General features: G+C 42.2%; 1 protein-coding gene across 1 annotated transcript in view; it reads right to left on the reverse strand.

The window, feature by feature from the left end:
- RYK (receptor like tyrosine kinase) overlaps positions 1 to 12,848 on the reverse strand; it is a 164,356-nt gene extending 151,508 nt beyond the window's left edge. Inside the window, exon 1 of the mRNA XM_004381414.1 lies at positions 12,700 to 12,848. The gene's annotated coding sequence lies outside the window, so the exon portion shown is untranslated. The remainder of the gene's footprint in view (positions 1 to 12,699) is intronic.
- Between the last annotated feature and the right edge of the window lie 7 nt (positions 12,849 to 12,855).

Raw genomic sequence — 12,855 nt, forward strand, 5'->3', positions numbered from 1 at the left:
CTTCTCTCTCTCTCCCTTCTGTCCTTTCCTTTCTCCTACCCAGCTAGCCCCATGTGCCATCCTCTCCCCTTCTTGATGAGCTGTGATTTTTTGTTTTGCTTTATTCTTTTTTTTTCTTTCTCTTTTCTTTTTTTTTTCTGTTTCTGCTCTCTCCTTTCCTTCCTTACCTTTCTCCCACCCACGTAGCCATGAGCACTGCTCCCGCCCCTTCCGGAGGGGCCATGCTGCACAGCTCGGTTGGAGAGTCACTGAACATGGCCTCCGCAGGTCTGTGCCGCCGTCACCAACCAGCTTCCTCAGTGCCATTTTATTTATTGTTTGTTTCTTTTGGTTTTTTTTTTTTGTTTTTTTTTCCTCTCTCTCTTCCTTGCTTTCCTTTCTCCCATCCACTTAGCCCCATACACCACCCCTAACTTCTTGGTGGGCTGTGCTGTAACGCTCGGCTGGAGAGCCTCAGGCACACAGCCTCCCCAGGTCTGCACTGCCCCCACAGACCAGTTCCCTCAGCGCCATATTTTTTATCTTTCCCCTTCTCCTTTTCCTTCACCATCCCACTAGGCCCTGTGCTGCGTCTGCCCCTTCCTGACGGGCTGTGCCATGCCACCCAGCAAAAGAGACCTCAGCTCACTACCACTCCAATTCTGCCCTGCCCCCAATGGCCAGCATCCCCACCATCATGCTTTTTTTGTGTTGCTGTTTTTATTTGTTTTTTTATTTACTTATGTTTTGTTTGATTGTTGGTTTCTTCACTCTCTTTCCCCTTTTCTTTCCTTTCTCCTGCCCACCTAGCTCCATGCGCCATCATGTTGCTTCTCAACAGGCTGAGCCTCACTGCTTGGCTAGAGAGTCACCAGCACATGGCCTCGCCAGGTCTGCCCCACCCCCACCAGCTGAATCCTACCGCACCACAATTTTTTTCTTTTTTTTCTTTTTTTTACTTCATTTTTGGCTTTCTTTTTGCCTTGGTTTCTCTCTTTTCTTCCATCATCCACTTAGATCTGCGTATCACATCCTTTCCTTTCCCTTCTTCCTATCTGCACCGTGTGCCATGCCCCTGAGCAATAGCAACGCGGTCCCCTGGACCCTACCCTGCACTGCCCTCCAGCCTCGCCCCGTCACCCCAGTTCATGCCGCAAACTACCCATCCCTGCTCCCCCACAATGGACCCACCCTGCCACACCACAGCTGAGTGACAGGCCCTGCCCACCTGGACAAGGTGGTGAGAAACATCATGTCCACATGCGAGCAAGCAACAAAACACATCCAGCACACCTGCCCAGTCATAAACAAATAAAACAAAAAAGCAGGATGAAACAAGCAAATTTACAATCAATGAAAATAATTCTTGAATGTCCCAGAGACAGCAGACAATGTCAAAACATATACAAAAACAGGAGAGGATGGCTCTAGAAAGCAACCAAAATAAAACACCAGATGATCCTCTGCTAAAAGAAAAGGCACTGGAACTACCTGATAGGGAATTCAGAATTCTAATATTCAGGGTTCTCCCAGAGGAAAATGCACACAAAAGTAAGGAAAAAATAGACAAGATCATCGAAAATACAGACAAAATCATGGAAAAGACAGACAAAACAATGGAAGAAACCAGGAAAATAACACAGGAACAAAACATCAAAATAAATAAACAGCTAGAAAGCATACAAAAACAGCAATTAAAAATCCAAAAGATAAACAAGATTTCAGAAATGGACAGCACAATAGAAAGTTTTAGGAGCAAATCTGAAACAATGAAGACAGGATCAGCAAAACCAGACAAATCCTTGGATACGACATCATTGTTTGAGGAAAAATCAGAAAAAAGAACAAAGAAAAATGAAGAAACCCTGAGAACGATGTGGAATACAATCAAAAGCAAAAACTAATCTTTATGTGGAACTAATACTTTATGTGGAAAGGGAAGAGTCCCCGGATAAGTAAAGCACTACTGAAGAAAAAGAAAGTAGGAGGACTTGTGCTACCTGACCTCAGAATTTACTACACAGCTGCGGCAGTCAAAACAGCCTGGTACTGGTACAATGACCGATACATTGACCAATGGAACAGAATTGAGAACCCAGATGTAAATCCATCCACCTACAGTCACCTGATATTTGACAAAGGCCCAAAGTCCATCAAATGGGGGAAAAGACAGTCTTTTTAACAAATGGTGCCAGCAAAACCGGATGTCCATCTGCAAAAAAATGAAACAGGACCCATACCTCACACCACACACAAAAACAAATTCAAAATGGATCAAGGACCTAAATATAAAACCCAAAACTATAAAGATCATACAAGAAAAAATAGAGTCAACTCTAGAGGCCCTAATACACGGCATGAAGAGGATACAAACCATAGCTAACAATACACAAACACCAGAAGATAAGCCAGACAACTAGGATCTTCCAAAATTTAAACACTTATGCTCATCAAAACACTTCACCAAAACAGTAGAAAGAGAACGTACAGACTGGGGAAAAAAATTTGGCTATGACAAATCCAACAAAGTTCTACTCTCCAAAATCTACAGGAAAATCCGATACCTCTACAATAAAAAAGCAAATAATCCAATTAAAAAATGAGCAAAGGATATGAACAGACACTTCACCAAAGAAGACATTCAAGCAGCTAACAGATACATGAGGAAATGGTCACAATCACTAGCCATTAGAGAAACGCAAATCAAAACCACAATGAAATACCATCTCACCAACATTACCGGCATTACTCAAAAAAACAGAAAATAACAAACGTTGGAGAGGCTTCAGGAATGCAAAATAGTACAACCATTTTGGAAAATGATATGGCACTCCCTCAAAAGGCTAGAAATAGAAATACATACGATCCAGCAATCCCACTCCTGGGAATATATCCTAGAGAAATAAGAGCCGTCACATGAATAGACATATGCACACCCATGTTCCTTGCAGCATTATTCACAATAGCAAAAAGATGGAAACAACCTAGGTGCCCACCAACAGATGAATGGATAAACGAACTATGGTACATATACACAATGGAGTACTGTGCAATGAAAAAGAACAATAATGAATCTGCAAAATATCTCACAACATGGATGAGTCTGGGTTATGCTATGTGAAATAAGTCAATCACAAAAGGAGAAATACTGTATGAGACCACTACTATAAAAACTCATGATGAGGTTTACACACAAAAAGAAGCAATCTTTGATGGTTATAGAAGGTGGGAAGGAAAAACACTAAATAGGCAATAGGTAAGTGGCAACTTTAGTGAAGGGTAAGACAGCACACAATATTGGGGAAGCCAGCACAACTTGTCCAAGGCACGGTGATAAAAACTTCATAAAAAGCCAGAACTAAACCTGTTGCCATCAAGTCAATTTCGACTCACAGCAACCTTAAGGACCAAATTACTGGACTGAGGGCTGTGGGGACCGTGGTCTCAGGGAACATCTAGCTCAACTGGCATAACATAGTTGATAAAGAAAATGTCCTACATTCTACTTCGGTGAGTAGCATCTAGGGTCTTAAAAGCCTGTGACTGGCTATCTAAGATACTCCACTGGTCTCGCCCCATCTGGAGCAAGGGAGAATGAAGAAAACCAAAGACACAAGGGAAAGATTAGTCCAAAGGACTAATGGACCGGAAGTACCACAGCCTCCACCAGACTGAGTCCAGCACAACTAGATGATGCCCGGCTACCACAACACGGACAGAGCTGGAGAAAAAGGGAGAACAAAATTCTAACTCACAAAAAAAAAAGACCAGACTTACTGGTCTGACAGAGACTGGAAAAGTCCCGAGAGTATGGTCCCCAGATACCCTTATAGCTCAGTAACGAAGTCACTCCTGAGGTTCACCCTTCAGCCAAAGATTGGACAGGCCCATAGGACAGTCTGAGACTAGACAGGCACACTAGCCCAGGGGCAAGGACAAGAAGGCAGGAGGGGACAGGAAAGCTGGTTATGGGGAACCAAAGGTCAAGAAGGGGAGACTGTTAACATGTCGTGGGGCTGGCAACCAATGTCACAAAACATCTATGTATTAATTGTTTAATGAGAAACTAGCTTGCTCTGTAAACCTTCATCTCAAGTACAATTTAAAAAAATTAAAAGAAAAATAAACATTTATTATTTAATTCAGCAATATACATGCGTTACCAGCTTGCCTGTCCCCTCCTGCCTTGCCCCTGGGCTGGTGTGCCCCTTTAGTCTCATTTTGTGTTATGGGCCTGTCTAACCTTTGGATGAAGGATGAACCTCAGGAGTGACTTCATTACTGAGCTAAAAGGGTGTCCAGGGGCCTTACTCTCAGGGTTTCTCCAGTCTCTGTCAGACCAGTTAAATCTGGTCTTTTTTTGTGAGTTAGAATTTTGTTCTACATTTTTCTCCAGCTCTGTCCGGGACCCTCTATTATGATCCCTGTAAAAGCAGTCAGTGGTGGTACCTGGGCACCATCTAGTTGTGCTGGACTCAGTCTGGTGGAGGCTGTGGTAGTTGCAGTCCATTACACACGTGTTTTGACACATAACATTTTAAAGGATCCTACACAAATGAAAACTATTCAATAAAATAAAACATTTTGATCAGAAAATAATGTACCTGATTTACATCAACAAAAATAACACCAAAAAAGCATACATTTAACTGCGATATAATTTCAGAGCAGCTAACTGCTCAGCTTCATGTCCAAGTTCTTTGTTCCTTTTAGTACAGCTGGCAGTTTTTTTCAGAACACTAGCATCAAAATTCCAAAAAGGAATGTTGTGGAACTTCTCAATTTAGGGTGCTCAAATAAATAACCACGTTTCAACTGTTTCTAAAGCTACCCTTAAAACCCAAACATCATTTTAGGCAGCACCTTCGGAACTGACTAGTCAACTCAGGATGTGACTCATAGCAGACAGGTTTAACCATAATTGGATAGAGTTCTCCCACATGTGTAGCATGAAGGCAAAAACTCAAACCCACAATTGTGCAATGCCTCAGCCTTGCTCTTCCAACAAGGAACACATGGATTCATATTAATGCTGTGTCATTATCACCAACCCCACTCATAACTCCTAGAGTGTTTGCTGCTGAGTGCTAACCCCACCTCCACCAGTACCCCACCCCCTCAGGGTCTGGTCACTGTGGCAGGTTGTGCTAGATAGAGAAGACACCCCGTCCACCCTCCCCACCAATCACTTGCCCTGAGATTTAAGAAGAGAGGTGCTGGGAGGAGAAGAACACATAGCTCATCTCATTTTCCTTTTTCTCAACAACTTCTCCCAAAAAGAAAGGATTCTTTGGTTCAGCTGCCCAAATATGAAAACCTGAATTCTTCTGTGATTCCTCCCTTTTCTATAACCCCTGAGCCTTCTCCACTAAGTCTTCTCCAAACTCCCTACAAATTCCTCACAGATCCATCCCACTCCTTCAACTACCCTAGTTGATCCCGCTCTTTGCCGCAGGCTGACTTCTCTATTCCATTTCTCAGATCCATCTTTTCAGTCTCGAAGCGACCCTTTCCAACGGGGCCAGTTATCTTTTCTATAACCCAGTCTTGACTGTGCATTCTTCTTTCCTAAAATTTTCAACATCTTTTCATTACCTATAAAATAAAGTTCAAATTCCTAATCCAACCTCAATCTACCTCCCCTGCTTTCTATTCTGCCACTCTCTGGATTTGCCAATTTTTCTCAGCACATTAGATTTTTCCTACTCCCCAATTTCACACACATCTGTTTCTATACTTTTATGCCTTTGTACAGTCTATTTTCTCTGCCTTAACAAACTTCTATTTTTTCTGCCTATAAAACTCCTCCTTCAAGATAAGGCACAAATGTCTCCTTTTCTGGGATGCCTTCCCTAAACTCTCCAAGCTTCTCTCCCCTTCTCACCCCCTAGTCAAAAGTAATCAGTCCTATAATACCTTAGTTACATCAATTAGTAATGTAACTCTTACCTTATGTTACAAACATGAGTTGGACTCCCCTACAGTATTCTCAGTTCCTCAAGGAAGGAAATCTAATAATTTGGAATCGCTAATTTCTACCACAATATATGGCACCTGACTTGGCTTCAGAATTTTTTACTGGATTAATTTGGGAAGCAATGATCTCTACTAGTATTCCTGATATTAAATAATAAAATGACAACAAGGCTTAACTCTTCCTGAGGGTATTTATTTCAAAGCAGAAGTAAGTTATCCAAAGTGAATTTCCAATGTGAGGGAGAGTCTATTCTCATAAATCCCCGACCCCTACAGATTCCGCACCCATCACCACTATGACCAGTTTATACCATACTCCTCACCCACCATCATCTCGTTCCCAAAGCTTGGGCACTACCCAGGCACAAACCACTTCACAAGTTCCGGACTTCCACAGAGTTCAGAGATATTAAAATTATCAATTAGATAGAGAACGTGAGTGGAAGCAGATAATAATCAAGACCACAAACAAGCACATGTGGTGGCAAGCTTGCAGATTCCACTCCTTGAGTATTTTGGTTAATCACAGCTCCTCCAAAGCTGACAAAGAGGCATTATGGATTCTGGATTCAGGCAGGACTGAGTCAAGACCTGGCTTTCTACTCACTGTCCAAAGGACCCCGAATCAGGGTCCAAATTAGTAAAATGGGTAGATGGATGTCAACATTGCAGCCTGTTAAGAAGAGTAAACAAGAGCAATGAAATAGGATCCGGGGATGCAGGGCAGCCACAGAGATTAAAAGCTTCTAGAACTTTTGGAGGAGCCCCTGGGTAGCTCCAATGGTTATGAGCTTGGCTACTAACCAAAAGGTTGATGGTTCGAACCCACCCAGAGGTACCTCGGAAGAAAGCCCTGTGATCTGATTCCAAAAGGTCACAGCCTTGAAAAGCCTATGGAGGAGTTCTACTCTGACACACACAGGGTCGCCACAAGTCAGAATCCACTGGTTGGCAACTAGTTTGGCTTTTTGTTTTTTATTGCAGTGGGGGTGGGGTGGGGAAGCTTGGAGTCTCCCTGATAGCCAGACTTCCCATCAGGAGTCCCATCAGGACTCCATCCCAAACTAGGAAGCTGGACCAGTGATATACCCATTCCAAGCCTCTGTTTTCTAATCTGTAAAATAAAAATAACAGAACCTACCTAACACAAAGATTACCTTTGTGTCTGACACGGGAAAAGACTACCACACATCAGCAGCCCTCTAAAAGTATCTACTACTACTATGATCACCACTACTACTCTTCTTAATACTGTTATTACAGAAAACTACAGGTCAGCAGCTCTTCAACAGTTACGGTTCAATCCTAATTATCATTTACACATCGTGGAATAACAAGCCTTTATTCTCACTCCATCCCAAAACTCCTCTAAAATGACAGTAAGACATCACAAAGACATTAAATCATAAGGTCAAACAGAAAAGGAAAGAAGCAACAACAGATCACATATTGCAACAAACTTTTGCAAGACAAGCAGTCAGAAGAGAGGTCATGTCACTGCCCATCCCTCAGCCCCGGAGGCACCAAGGGCCACCAAAGGCTGTCCTGATGCTCAAATCTAACAAGGGGGATCCACTGAAGGGGTGTATTCAAAGCAGCTGTACTCCAGGTCCAGCAAGAGACCTAAAGTTTTTTCTGAAGAAACTGAACCAAGGAAGCAGGAGAACTGGAACAGGGGAAATCAAAGTCAATAGCCTGGATGGTGGCACCTTCCATCCCTCCCCCAACCAGGTAATCCAAACCCTAGCAGCTGGTGTATCAACCGGCACACCAGAGGCAGGCGACTGGAGGTTTCTTCTCTGCAGACACTGACTAGCCCCAAAGAAGATGTAAAGGCCCTGATACCTGGGGTAGACCTCTCAATGAAAAGTCCACAAAGTCACTCTAAGGGAAGTCACTAGCACACACAAACTCTCTCTCTCCCATAATCAATTTTCATCATCTCATTCTTAAACATAGAAAGTCAAGAATCACTAGATATTTTTGATCAAAACAAGCTTAAAAAAGGATCCTGGAATGAACAGGCACACTGGAGGAAGCAGAAGAAATTTTTAAATATAAATATTAGAAAAATACATACATTTTAGAGACAAGCAAAGTTATGACATACATAAGATGTTATGAAATGGAAACAGAACATAAATAGGTTCTAAAATTTAAAAACATGACAATTAAAATTTTTTAAATGAAAGATTGGAAGAAAAAACTTAAAGAACATCTCCCCTCCCCCCAAAATACAAAGAAATAACTGAGAGGCTAGATAATCCAAAGATCCCAGGAGATTCAATAACCAAACCAATAGCAGTTTCAGAAAGAATGAGGGGTAGGAAATTACCAAAGAAATAACAAAAATTCCTGGAAACTGAAAGATATATGAGTCTCTTGATTGAATGGGCCCACTAAGCCAGGAAAAAGAAAAAAAAAAAAAAAGACACATAAAACTTCAGAAACCAGAGAAAATGAAAGGACTGCTGCTGTTGTTAGCTGCTGTTGAGTCAACCCGGACTCATGCCAACCCCATGCATAACAGGATCGGGCCATTGTAATCTATAGGGTTTTCACTGGCTGAATTTTTGGAAGTCGATCACCAGCCCTTTCTTCCTTGTCTATCTGAGTCTTGAAGCTCGAAGGCGGTTCAGGATCACTGCAACACCCAAGCCTCCACTGACAGACGAGTGGTGGTTGCGCTTGAGGTGCATTGGTTGGGAATCGAACCCAGGTCTCCAGTATGAAGGTAAAAATTCTATCACTGAACCACCACTGTCCCCTGAAAAGGTCCTAAGCTTCAAACAAACAAACAAAAAGGAATCAGAATGGCTTTGGATTTTTCATCAGAAACCCTTAAAGCCAGAAAACTGTGAAAATGTCATCAAAATTGTGAGAAAAAATTACTTTCAACTTAATATTCTAAATCCAGCCAAACCATCTATAAAGTGTGAGGATAGGATAGATACTTTCAAATATGCAAGACTCCAAATAATTTATCTACCATTCACTCCTTCTTAGGAAGCTACTGAGGACGTATTTCAGCAAAACGAAGAAGGAAACCAAGAAAATAGAAGACAGGAGATCCAAGAAACCAAGTCTCCAAGACAGGAGAAAAATGAAAAAAGTCCCAGGAAAAACAACCCTACTGTCCAGGTTAGAGCAAAAGGATGGGAGGCTCCAGAGTGGGGAAGTCTCCACGAAGAAACCAAGTGGAACTGAGAGACGATTTGATACGTTTGAGCACCTGGAAAAAAATATGAAACATAGTTTTAACACATCTATCTGTTGGACTACTGAGAGAATATAGCCATAAATGCATAGAAAACTAATTTAAAAATTTTAAAAGGCAATTATTTAGTCTGGGAAAAAACAGAAAATGTATAGGAAAAGAAAACATAACCATAGGTTACTATTTAACTCAGAAGTGAACAATAAATATGTACATAATAATGTAAACACCGCTGGTTTTACTAAAAATTGGTATGTAACTATATATGAGAAAAGAGGGTAAGAGTTCAATTATTTTACTAGGAAATATTTCTCTATATTGATTCAGAAACATGAAAGTTAAAAAAAAGAAAGAAAGAAATAGTTGGAACAGTATTTGCCTCTGGAAAGTAGAGCCTGAAAAGGCCAAAGGCAAGAGATCGCTTCTTTTTGTTTTAAGCCTTACAGCACTATTTGATGTTTTTTAAAACTCTGTTCAAGTATCAATTTGATTAAAACAACAACTTATTCTCAGATTATGGGCAATCAGTTCAATTTATAAGGTTGTTGCTATCAATTTCATGTATAAGTTTCTGGCTTAGAATTCCAAATGCATTTTGTTGTAGAAATATTATAAAATGATAGTTTTCCAAACCAGTTTTCGGAAGGCATTTAACCTATGATAATACAGAAATATGGTATAAAAGTACTATTTCAAGTACTCTTTAAACATCGCAACAGTTTCTGTGGGAAACTAAATTTTGAGAACTCAGGATGCCTGATACACATCTCAGCCCTATTCAGTTGCTCTTCCCCATCCAGGGGCAGCCAAGGAATACTTTAAACGTAGGATGTATGGGGGAAATGGGAAAGGATGGAAGGAGAGGACCTGCATCTGGCAGGATGGCTAGTCAAGAGGCATCCTTAACAAGTTAACTGTATTTGCGTTAGGGAAAATAATGCTAGAGGTCCCTCATGCCTCAGGGGTGGGAGGTGATCCTCTCTCCCCTCCCTCCAACCAGTGGTGTCACTAGAGGGGTGGTGGGGGTGTGGACTGCACAGGGTGACACTGTCAGAGGGGGTGACACCAAAAAACGACTGTCTATAAAATTTTTGTGCGGTGTTTCAGCAGAAATTTATTATTTTTTATGAAAACATCCCTGTAGCTAGTTACAACAACAAAAATATTTTTCGAAAGCCCAGCTTACAATGCATCAATACACCTACAAGGTTAAAACTCCATGCTAATTTACTTCTTTAATGTTCTATTGCTCTCAAGTCAGAGCTCTCATTATTACCCAATTACAATGACGCTTCAAATCATGTGGTTTTGTCTGCGCTCATATTTTTGTTACTGCCAATGTTTTTATAGTCAGTGATTTTGTCAAATTTTCTGGTGTTTTAGCTACAATATTGTGATAATTAGTATCTGTGAACCTGTATCAATAGCTTTTTTGAGACTGAAGTAGCAATTAAAGGAAAAGAAGTGATATGTGGGAATTACGATTTAGGGTAACATTAGTACAAAAAACATTACTAAAGATTCCATATGGTCTGGTTCCAGAGGAGGTCCATGGCGGGGTGGGGGGAGGTGACGCCATGAGTTACTACCACACTCGGTGACACCAACCCTAGTGAAGCCACTGCCTCCAACAGCCTATTCGTATAAACTGGATGCTCATAAATCAAAAGATTCTACTAGGAATATTGCTAGGAAAATTAGTTCTCAGTCTACCTTTGGATAAGGTAACAAATGTACCGTTTCAAACACTGATTAGCAATTTCTTTTCCACCATGTCATAATCAAACTTCCATATACAGAATATTTTCAATTCATTCAGTAGAACATTGACTGCCATCTATGTCAACACTGTTTGATTTTTAAAAAGACTATGAACTATGCTACCTCGAGCAAGTTACTTTAAACCCTTGCTTTCCTCATCTCTAAAATGGGGATGATAATGCGTACCTCACTGGGTCACAGAAAAATGAGAGGAAATAACGCTTATAAAGCACTCAGGGGCAGGTTCTACTCTGCCATATACGATCACTAGAAGTCAGAAATCGACTCCTGGCACACAACACCAACAACACTGCAGGTAATCAATGTCAGTCTCTATGGGTCCCCTGTGCCCCACCCCCACTCCTGGCTGGAGAGGGAAAAAGAACAAATACATGTAAACAAAGTCACAAATTATATAAGCGCTTTTAACCAAAAGACCTTTACAAAACCATATACACACTACATTTTTTTAAATTATATGTGATACAAGGTGATTTATAAGCATCATTGTCTTTCAAGGACTAAGCCAATTTTCGGTTTTAAAATTCAGCTAATAGACTAAAAAGAGGATTAAGAACTGCACGATATTACAAAACACAGCATTCTTCCTTGGTAAAAGAATACGAAGTCATATATGCAACAATGTCTAAACAGTCTGCTAAAAGCAATTCCATTTCAACACTGGGTCAATCTCAACAGACCTCAAGAAATTCCTTCAAGTAAAAAAAAAAAAAAGACTGACATAATAAATGCTTAAGAGAATGATTCTTTCCCCCTCAAACACGCAGATGCACCATTACCTGAGATGAAATAAAGAGATTAGGATAATACACAAAAGAAAGTGAACGTCGAGGTATCTGCAACTACCAAAAACTTTGCCTTTGGGGCCATTTCTGTCAGACCTTCCTCTAAGGGGTCATTTCCGGAATCCACAAAGTTCCAACATGAGGACACCATCATTTTTTAAATCCTTCCTCAAATGACAAAGCTAATTACGAAGAACAGAACCACCAACTGACCTAAAGCCATTTCTCCTTTCCTTTCAAGGTATTAAAATTAGGCCAGTGGCCCAGAAATACGGGATCAGTCCAAACTCCAATCTAACACACTCAAGACAAGAAGAGTCAAAAACGTACTGAAGAAGCTAAAAGGCTGGTTGTCTATGATTTATTCACTATGTAAAAGTAGGCTTATCAGTCCCAAGATGTAGAGGCTGCCACTAACATTAGGTGTCTTTATAACCTCTATTTCTTTGAAGTATGATAACCAGAAAGTATGAGCTCAGTAGCGCGGCCTCTGCTGGGCATCAAAACCACACTCAAGGGTTTGCAGTTTAGTCTAAAATGTTTTCATCTATCCAAAACCCAAGGCCCTAGAGTGACACGCACAGGACGGGTCAAAAGAACTTTGTACCGACAGGGAAAAAAAGTTGGAAGGGCGCCTGACTGCAGGGAATAAAGAGAAGGGCTGAAAAGGCTGCAAGGAGCATGGAAGGCGTGGATCGGGGGATTTTCGCGGCAGCCGAGGGATCCCCAGCGACGCCAGACAGCGAGGGCAAGGAGGGAGGGCTGCCGCTGACCCAGGGCGGGGGCCGGGCAGGGCCACACCTCCCGGCCAGCACAGCAAGCAGAGGCCGGAGCGTGACTGGGGGCGCTGGAGGCGGGAGGGGCTCGCCTGGGTCCACGGCGCGCGGACCTGCCGGCGGCGGCCGGAAGCAGTCTGGGCTGGGCCCGACCCGCCGCCCCGGCCCAGTTGGCCCCACTCACCGATCAGCCGGCGCACCTCGTCCTCACTCAGGTAGAGGCTCACACTGGGCCCCGCAGCCGCGGGCAGCAGCGCTGGGGGCCGTGGGGCGGGTGCGGCGTCGGGTGCTGGCAGCAGCGGCAGCAGCGAAAGCAGGAGCAGCAGCGGCGGCGGCGGCA

The sequence above is a fragment of the Trichechus manatus genome, unplaced genomic scaffold (genome assembly GCF_000243295.1).
Source record: "Trichechus manatus latirostris isolate Lorelei unplaced genomic scaffold, TriManLat1.0 scaffold00084, whole genome shotgun sequence".
Lineage (NCBI taxonomy): Eukaryota > Metazoa > Chordata > Mammalia > Sirenia > Trichechidae > Trichechus > Trichechus manatus.